The sequence below is a fragment of the Arachis hypogaea genome, chromosome 5 (genome assembly GCF_003086295.3).
Source record: "Arachis hypogaea cultivar Tifrunner chromosome 5, arahy.Tifrunner.gnm2.J5K5, whole genome shotgun sequence".
Lineage (NCBI taxonomy): Eukaryota > Viridiplantae > Streptophyta > Magnoliopsida > Fabales > Fabaceae > Arachis > Arachis hypogaea.
In genome coordinates, this window is record NC_092040.1 from 3,454,716 (window position 1) to 3,465,436 (window position 10,721).

The 10,721-nt window shown below is 32.2% G+C and overlaps 1 pseudogene; it reads left to right on the top strand.

The window, feature by feature from the left end:
• Positions 1–2,112: 2,112 nt before the first annotated feature.
• On the top strand, positions 2,113–4,807 carry LOC112800237 (uncharacterized; annotated as a pseudogene).
• The last annotated feature ends 5,914 nt before the right edge of the window (positions 4,808–10,721 follow it).

Here is a 10,721-nt window from a genome sequence, read left to right on the forward strand (position 1 = left end):
CCTGATTAGATGGAAGACTATATGTCTCCCAAGGCACGAAGGAGGATTGGGGTTCAGGAAGCTATCATCCATGAATGATGCTTTCCTTATAAAAATTTTATGGCAAATGGATGAAAACTCAGAGCAGATGTGGGTGAAAGTCCTTAAGCACAAATACTATGATGGAAACCTAATTGATGATGACACGCAAAGTAGAAACACAGATTCAAGCTTCTGGAGAGAAGTTCTCAAGATGTGGCCAACTTTTCAATCAAACACTATTAAGTTTATTGGGAATGGAAGGGGTACTAGATTTTGGCATGATCACTGGCTTAAAGGGGTAGGAGCACTGCAAGAGAGTGCCAAAACACAGATTTCAGATAGCAATAGCCTTGTCTCAGAATGGGTGGAAGATAATGGAGAATGGAACCGGAGAAAACTCAATACCTATCTGCCAGAAGAGATTGTCCAGAAAATTACAGCAACATACCCTCCTCATTCTGAGGCAGATGAGGATAGAAAAGGGTGGAAGCATAATGAAGAGGGAGATTTCTCGATTGCATCGACCTATAAAGCTCTAAACAATTGGAGCAAACCCAATAAAACTATTTGGAGTCACCTATGGAGTTGGAAAGGCCCCCAAAGAGTCAAGGTTTTCATGTGGACTGTTATGTATAAGAGAACTCTTACAAATCAGAGAATAGCAGGACTGTTTGGTGGAAGTGGAGACTGCAAGGTTTGCCAAGGAGTGCAAGAAGATCTTCTACACCTATTCAGAGATTGCCCTAAAGCATCAACAATTTGGGTTAATTTTCTTAATCCTATGGAATTGCATAAATTCTTCAGTCTTAATTGGGGAGATTGGGTGGAAGCTAACCTAACAAAACAATTGGGACAGAACCAAAATATAGATTGGAAGGATATATACATGGTTACATGCTCAAAAATCTGGTTTTGGAGAAATAAGGAAAATCATGAGGACAACTACAGAAGACCAATCCAGCCATACACAGAAATCATCAAAGAAATTCAGGAAATTAACAAAGCTTTTGAAAAAGCTTACCTGGTTGGAAAAGCGCGGGCGAGAAGACTGGGCCGGGTGGGGTGGAAACCCCGCCGAAGGGATGGCTGAAGCTTAATGTCGATGGAGCATCGGGAAGGGATGCGGGCAAGGCGGGGTGCGGCGGCCTCTTGCGGGATGAGAACGGGAAGTGGGTTGCGGACTTCACTCACACGATTGGAAACTGCTCTGCCCTCATCGCCGAACTGTGGGGTGTTGTGCAAGGGCTGAACATGGCAAGGAGATTGGGGATGAAGAAGATAATGGTAGAATGTGACTCAGAGGGAGTGGTGAAGTTATTGAATGAGGAAAGAAAGTTAGAAAGGCACCCTAATTCTCTTATTAGAAGGATTAGTGAGCTGAAAAAACTTGATTGGAGAATTTTTTTTGTACATAACTACAGGGAAGGCAACAAGTGTGCAGATTGCCTGGCTAAGAAGAGTATTGATCTTGATTTTGGGTTTTTGTTCTAGGACTATCCATTCCCAGAGTTAGTTAGCATTCTCCAGGAGGATGAGAGAGGGGCTACCTTACCCCGTTCTACCTGTATTTAGTTTCTGGTTTTTTCCTTTTGGGCGTTTTAGCCCCGTTTAAATACCAAAAAAAAAAGAGGGAACGTGATAAAAGGATATTAAAAGGTATTTTAGTAAATAAAATTTAATGATAAAAAATAAAATTTTTGTTAACGAGTATTTTTTTAAAAAATAGTTTATTTTTTTAAAAAATAGATAAAATTAATATTAGTTAATACAAAAAATTTAAAATGGATTAAAGAAGAAGTTTTTTAAAAATTAGAAGAGAAGAAAATGTACATTTATAAAATAGAGGAAAGGAAAATGTCATTTTAGCATCTCGCAGGAGAGTGGAGTGGAATTTTGTCTAATAATTATATTTTTTTTTCTGAATTTAGTAAGATCCAATAACAAGATTTTCCTTGACAACAAAAAGGGTAAGTACCAAAAAAAAAAAAAAAGGGTCCAACGTGGCGGAAAATGACTGGTTCGCAGATAGCCACACCGTTGCTTGTGTGGTGACCAGCTCAGGGGATCACTGCAAGGTTTTCGCGCCGGCGCCATGAAGGAGCCGACGACGACAATGACCGAGTCAGAACAGAACCGCCAACAATTAGGGTTTCAGAAAAAGCAAGAAACAAAATTCAAAAGAAAAAAGCGTTCCTAAGGACCAAAGTTTGAAGCTTGTTACTGAAAAATGAACGCTAATGAATCGATCAAGGATTCGATTCCCCTTGAGAGCCGACCCGGCATCTTCATCATTGGATCCCCTAACGTTGGTAAACGTACCTTTTTATCCCGTAAGTTACGCTTTCTGACTTCCTCTTCTCCTTGTTTCATGTTTTGCTTGCTGTTAGTATCTCATTTTTCAATTCAATTTATCTCATTTGAAATTTTAGTTACTTTGGTTGAATTTCAAGCTCGGGTTTTCGGTCACTTTGAATTTGGTATATTGTTTAACTGTTTTTTACTTCAAATCACATTTTCAGCACAAGATATCAGTTTATTTATGTGTATATATCTCATAAAAGCCCAACCCTAATACGTTGATCATCATGTTCTTCCATAGTTATCTATGATCATTCTAATGTACTATCTAGATTTAGTTTTTCACCTGCTGAATTTTATTTTGCATGCTTGATTACTTCAGGGTTGCTCTCTGTTGATTTTGAAGATACTTCTGAGTCTGCATCTGAAGTAAATGTCCATGGGTGTGTTAACCCTGAATCATTTTCACCAAATGATTGATTTTGATTTTCTTTTACCTCTTTTGTGTGTGTGTGTTCCTTCATTGTGTGTTTGGTGTCATGAACAGGTGGAATATCAGCAATAAGTATTACTCTGCTGATGTTTCTATTTGGATAGCTAACCTTGGTGATGATTGTTCTGTTGGGAAACTCTCTATATTGCAAGAATTGGAAGCTTTGGTTATGGTTTTTTACATGAGGGATGTTAGTGTTGTATGTTGTATGATTTAATTGCATGAACTTATGCTTTTGAACTGACATATCTTTATTGTTATTATTATTTTCTCTCTTGTACTTGCAGCTATCTTCTCTAACTGCACTTCAAGATTGGGTATCTTGCACGGATATTCAAAAAACTTTGAGATGCATTGGAAACAAAGTGGACCTGTTTCCAGGTCATCCGGCTCATGCTGAGTACAGAAGACAACTACTGAAGCTAGATGATTCTGTTCTTGATCCTTATGCAGAGGTTGCTGATTATAGAATATCTGAATTGGAGAGAACTAGTTTATTAGGGGATGAAGAATCATCAGGGGATATCAGAAAGTCCTGCTTGGAATTGTGTACTGAGAATAACATTTGAGTTCATTGAGGCATGTGCTTCCGATGCCGATTTTGACAAATGTATGCCTTTGCGAATGAGGTCCATACACAAGTTAATCATATGATACTCTGCACATTGCTCTGATTTTTTATTTGAAACATTTGGTCTACATATTAATTAGTCATAACCATGACTATTTTTTGGGGGTTAACAAGCAATGTCTTGTAAGTAGGAACACCATCATGACCAAACCTTGTTTAGTTCGCTTAGTTCAAGGATACAATGATGAGTTATTAAGTATTAAACCTATTTCCAACTTTAAAAGTTTGATGTATCGCAACACTGAGACAAAGAACTGTTTTTGACAGGCTTGTCTGTATATGGTGATTCATAGGGAGTTGAAAGGCTCTATGATGCTCTTTCTGCTCTTATGTGGCCTGAAATGATATTGAAATCTGGTAATAGAACGAGTGAGTCATTGTTGCCTGTGAAAGAAGGTAATTCCCTTAACCTTTCTTGTTCTTTAAAGCATACCAATGTCTGTAATGTAGAATAAACTCTAAGCCTTCGAATTTAGTTTCTCTTCTTTTTCTTCAGAGTTGTCTTCGGAAGAATCTGATTATGAATTGGAGTATGAAGTTTTATCAGTCAGCCTGTTCAGCAGAGCCATGGGATGATACAGAACAAGTGAACAACAATGGGTTTCTGCGACATCCTTAGACGCAGGAGGATCAGTTCCTCATGGCAACCTGAAAACAGGATGTGAAAATGAGGATGGAATCAAGCCCAACAAAGAGTTTGAGCCCTCAACCTCTAGCACTGCATTTTAGGATGAGAGTGACAAGGAAGTAGTAGAGGACATGGATGATCTTGAAGGCGAGAAGTTGGATACAGGTAAGTTTCTTGACTTAGATGATTTGGAACAAATGATGTCTGAGATTGGGAATATGCGTGCAAGCTTAAGGTTGATGCCTGATTTTCAAAGAAGGGAAATGGCTGCAAAGCTGGCCATGAAGATGGCTTCTGTATTTGAAGGAGAAAGTGATGATGAAGAGAAAAGTAGGTCGATTTAAGGTATTGTCTCTACTAGATTCGGTTAAAACTGCAACCATATTTGATGAATGCAATTAGCTATACTATTATAAGAGCCACCGCTTGGAAGGAAGAGATGAAAACATGTTTCAATTTAAGAGTAATTTCTGCTATCTTGTTATACCCTGCTTATGAATGGGAAGATTAATTAAAAGAAGAGGTATGAACCAAAATATTAACTATCTATGACTATATGACAACAAAAATAGCAACACTTATTTGTTACTTGATACTCATCGATAAGTTATCAGGTTATCAGGTTATATGTTGGTGGTGGTTCTAAGTAATAAGTGCACTCAAAGAAAACAGTAAATGTACAATTCTAACTGATGATAGTTCTTGAATTTGATAAGATTTCATGCTTCTTTTTTAATAGTTGCTGATAATTTTTATTTTTTTTTTTTGTTTTCATCACTATTGTATATCTGACTCTCTAGAGTACATTCTAGAATTTACAAGAGTTAAATTTAAGATAAGTTTAGATGATTTATTCACTTATGTTTCTCCCTCTATTAAATGATATGATGATGAAGTGGATTAGGATCTTGTCTTGCAAAGTTATTCTCCAATCAAAACATCAAATCCAAAAAACCCCACTTACATATTATCTTCATGCTTCCATGTCTTAATTTGCAAGTCTTGCCTTTAAACCTGTAGAAGGCGTGATAGAATAGCACTGCTATGATGATATAGTTATCTTCATGTAACAATCATGTTAGATGCCAAAAAAAATGATTAGGTAGAGTGAGATTTGATTGCTACTTCTGTAGGCGGCTACAAAAGAAGATAAAGAACCTTTTGTGTAGATACAAGTTCGTCGTCTTATATTTTAAATACACGCACAATAAAAATGATGACTTATTTTTTCAATAAGTCACATATTTTATTGTGTGTCTATTTAAGAATGAGACGATGAACTTCGCTGTCTTAAAAAAGAAGTATTAATACCATGTCGATAACAACAACAAAGAAACAAATGACCCGCGGAGATGTCATGTTCTGATGAGTCACGTGCTAAGTAAGTGCCTAAGTGAAAGGTTTGATTGTGAAGTATGAAAACAAAAGAAAGTTGGGAAAGAAGGTGCTGGTTACTGAGTCCTCATCTATATCCATCAATTTGGTGGAAAACAAAACAATTAGAAGGGACAAATGGATAAGTCTTTAGTGCTCTCTAATCATGCTTATCCTACGGAGGATTAAGGAAAGTGTATTTAGGCTTATAGCTTGTAATCAGCTTTCAACTTTACACTGCATGTGGTTGTTCACACCTCAACACTATGCCAGCCACCATGACATGAAGGGAAAGGAAGGTATAAGAAAAAAAATGTTCTAACGTGCATTAGTGTGAGCCACTTTACCAAATCATGTGCTATTTATTATTGAATAAAATATAAAATTTCATTAAATTTTGTTGTTATTACTATTATACATTTTTTTTTTTTTTGCATTTGATATATAAATGTAACACATTTCAAGGTATAAATTCGGAAGATAAATGGGAGGCGGGGCCTAATAACTTATAAGACACGTGTCCTTCTCGAAACCCAAAAAGTAGAAGATGCCATCGATTTTTTTATTTATTTATTTTTTAAAACTTTGTATAAGCATCAAGTGTGTGTGAGGGAGGCAGGAGCCTTTTTATATAGCCTCCTATTGGAGACGTTTCTTATTGAATGGGAATTGGGATAGATGCGGAATTGAGGAGGACCAACATTGTGCTAAAGGAGCATCTCCAACTTTTTATATAAAATAAGAAAAATCAACCTAATTAAATTAATCGAGTAGTTAATTCATTGGACTATTTAATGAATTGAATATTTAATGATTAAAATTACTGTTTTTAATAAGTAGATGTATTTAGAATAGTTGTTACTCCCTAATAATTTAAACTTTATTATTAAAGAGAAGTCTTACTCTTTTTTTAGGTCCTTTTTTTATATTCGATTACCAAAAAAATAAGTGTTCAAAAATTTAAAAATTATTTTGTATATGAAATAATTTATCGACTAATAACAAACTCTTATATAAAACATTGATCACTGATAAATTAATTGAATTAGAAATGTAATAAGAAAAAGAGAAAAAGCTACCTCACCTTTTTTGTTCCTCATAAAACTTGAATTTTAATCCTCTAAAGTTTGAATTTCACTTTAGAGAATAAAGTGTAATCTCTCACCATTTATTTGGTAGGTAAGACCAAGAATAAATATGAAAGAGAAACTATTTAAAGGTAAAAAATCACACTTTACTTTTTAAAGTAAAAATTTAAAATTTAGAAGATCTAAATCTATAAAACCTGATCTTATCATGTGTAAACATCAACATAGATTTAATTTTTATGGATTAGAAAAGATTACAGTCTTATGTTCTCTTGATAAAACCTGATCTTATCATGATTATTTAAATATATAAATAAATAAAAAATCTAATTGAATAATAGTACATCAAAATTAAACTTGATTGATTTTGATCCATTATTTAGCATTTAATTATTTGCTAAAAAGATTTATTTATTGAAGATGAGGAGAGGATCCATAATGGGAAATGAAGCTTGAAGTAGAAGGATGGGTGTAAGTCATAGCAGAGATGGTTAGCACTTATTGTTGGGGGTGGATTATAGACCTTAGTATTTGATTCCCTTTGACTAAAATGATTAACATATTCTCATTTCAATCACTTGGATTAGATTGGTACGTGTATGATTGTGTATATGAATATGTGTATATTGATTGGTAATGATATATAATATATTGTACAATTTTTGTTAGAAACACAATGAAAAATCTTGATAAAGTATATAATTGGCTAATTATTGTACAATTCTTGTTAGAAAGACAAATTATCCTAAATTTAAATCCTAAATTACAAACCGTTTCATCTCCAAATCACTTTTCCTCTTCATCGGCAATCACTTTTGTAGCCTCCTCTCCATCAATATCGTGGAATCGTCATCAAAATAATAATTTGACTAATAAAATGACCATCTAGTATTTGTTAGTACATTTGTGGGATGGAGAGAGTTGACATTCGACAGCGATTAGATTGTGAAAAAAATAGAATTAAATCAGAGGTGTTAAAAAAGAGAAAAAAGAAAACTAAAGATTATGTATCTTCATTGATCGTGGATATGTGGATATATAACAACCAAAGTCATGGACCAACAAATTTTTTGTCAGCTATTAATTCTATATATTCATTGATTGTAGTCTTGAACAGCGCAACGGGAGGCGGCGGTCTACGGTGGGCCTGCATGGCCGGTGGCGGGTGGGTAGCGGTAACGAGGATGCATAAGTCTATTGCAGCGCGATCTCCCGTTGCTACGGCGCGCAAGCAGAACGCAGAGAGGCTAGGCATCGTCGGCGGAAAACTGTGTGGTATCAGCTGGTGTTCTGAGCGGCGACAGCTGATGTTCTTGGCAGCGACGGACCGGAGTGATAGAAAGAGAATGGACGAAAAGAAGGTTCTGCAGAACAAAAAGAAATCACACGCAGACAGAGAAAAGAAGATTATCGTATAAACGTAACTGCACCATTTGTAAATTCTTATTTTTTTAAATTCAAACTGTAAAATTATTTAAAATTAATTATTATCTTATTTTAATTTTTTTATTTCTATTATATATATTATACACTAAACTCCTTATTTTCTTATATTTTTTTGAATTTGGATCATCTAAAGTTTGGATTTTATTTTAGAGAGTAAAGTGTGATTTCTCACCATTCATTTCATAGGTGAGACCAAAAATATATATAAAAGAAAAACCATTCAAGAGTAGAATATCATACTTTACTCTCTAAAGTAAAATTTAAATTTCAGATTATGTAAATTCTATTTTTTTTAATATGATATTAATGGTTAGTACCCAACAAAAAGAGAAGAGGGGAATATAAAAGGCAAAAAGAGTGTGTATTTGTTTTATCTTTAGTTTTCAACTTTTTTTTTAATTACATAAAAAAATTGTAAAAATGCTTTTTGAATAACTAGAACCAAACATATTATTAATGTTCCTTTTAAAATTTCTACTTACTGATTCAAATTAATCGGATTATTGACCATATATAAAACTAAGTGAACCAACTGAATTTGAAGGGGAAAAAAAGAGCAGCGACACACAGGAAATTGGGAAACCGCCGTATGAGGGTGGTTGTTAGGATAAATGCAATTAATTTTTTATTTTAATAAACTGTGATTTTATATTATATAACTCTTTTTTTTTTTTCAGGATATCCTATTTAAATCTTGTATGGTATAGGAATAGATTTAATAAAATTAATTAAAAAATTGAGAGGATGTTATGGTTGGTTGGGCTAACTTGCATGACTAAGCATGTAATTACAATTTAAGATGTGACTGGTTATTAATGCCCCTTTGACATGACATATCAACAACTACATGCTGTGTTTACTTTTAAAAAAATGTATTAATCATGTTATGGTTAGAGAATAATAACAGCTATGATGAATAAACGAAAAAGAATGTTAGAATCAGCAATTTTTATGATTTGTAACTATTAAATAATTATTAATAATAATTTTAATAATGTAAGATTGATGTAAAATTTTATTCAATAATTTACTTTTTTTTATTGATTATATACTGATTAAAATTTAATAAAATTGTTAACTCTTAAATTTTTTCATTAAATAAAAGATATTTTAACTTGTGTCATTATTTGTCACAAAATGACAAAATCATTTTTAGTCAGCTTTATATTTTCTTCTTCAATATGTTCGAGTAAATCAATTTCTCACATAACTCAATATAAGAATCTATTGCAACTTGAATATGCCGCTCTACAAATTGAACATCACTGTTACTCTCTGGCTTCAATTATGGGTTCAATTTAATGTTTGATTTCATCTTAGTTTGAATTTCTCGCTACAAACCAATTTTCAATCTTGCTAACCACGTATGACTTACTAACTATAGTTGTTTGTCACAATTTCGGTAAAGGAAAAGTACAGGTAATTAATAATATTCTTGAACAATATGTGAACAATGTAAATTAATAAGATTAAAATAATAAATTTAATAAGTAACATTAAATTAGAATTTAGTATACTTGTATTTAATTGGTGGTTATTCATGTTGTTCAAGATAATTATTATTCCCCTAGCACTCTCTTTTCGATAATTATGCTCTTAAATTTTCATAATAATAATTTTTTGTCTGATTATAATGGTATTTAAGTTAAACTTATTCAATTTAATATATCAAAAAAAGAAGTCTTAAATTTTTTGTCCTATTTGTTTTCTTTTTATTTTTTTCGAAAACCTTCTTTATTGATAAACTGTATCTGATAGCTTTCCAAAATTTTCGTTAAGTCAAGATTTTTTTAAGAAAAAAATATCTAAACAGTCCTCGTAATTAAGTAGAAAGATGAGATTTTCAATAAAAAAAAATTATTTTTTAACTTTTGATATTTAAATTTGTGAGACTAATTAATTTTTTAGTCAATATTTTTCTCTATATTAACGAAACAAATTATATGGCATATTAAATGACTAATTTATCCATTAAAAATCAATTAAGATTCATATTTTTTGTTGAGAATATCGTTAGCTTTTAAAGTGATTGTTAGGATCGTTTAATTTTTACGTTTTACCTTTTTCAAATATATTATTTACGGTGTAAAATTAAAAAATATTAATAATTTTTAAATTACTTTTATTTATAAAAATTAAATAAAAAGTATATTAATAATTAATGTGTTATGTAAATATATTTTAAAAGAAAATTATCAACAAAAAAAATTAATTAATTTCACTAAATTAAAATTAAAAATTAAAATAAATATTTTTATTAAAAATCTCATAATCTTTTAAAAATATTATCAACAAGATCAATATTCATTTTTTTTAATAATGAAATTATATTAAAAAAATCAATTTAGTTTAGAAGAGATGATTTATCGGCAAAGAGCAAACTACCATATATATCTGTGATAAAATAATGGTCAACCAGGAGCTAATTTGTCTTTATCACCTAAACCCTATATAGTTATTTATTGCCTGTAACAGTGTCCCTTTGTAATTGTTTAAAGAGGTCCAAATTCCGAAGATTTCAAGTTTCAACTACGTTAGGCAATATGGGGTCTTTTAATCTTTCTCCTAATCATTTACTAATCTCCTTTTCTATAATATCCATTTTGGATCTAATGAGACCATTTCACATGTTATCCACCACCCAAATACATCAAAAAGATCATTTCACATGCTCAATCTAACTCTACCAATTACATTGGATTAAATTTAAATTGCCAAAATATACAGAGCAAGTAGTAACAA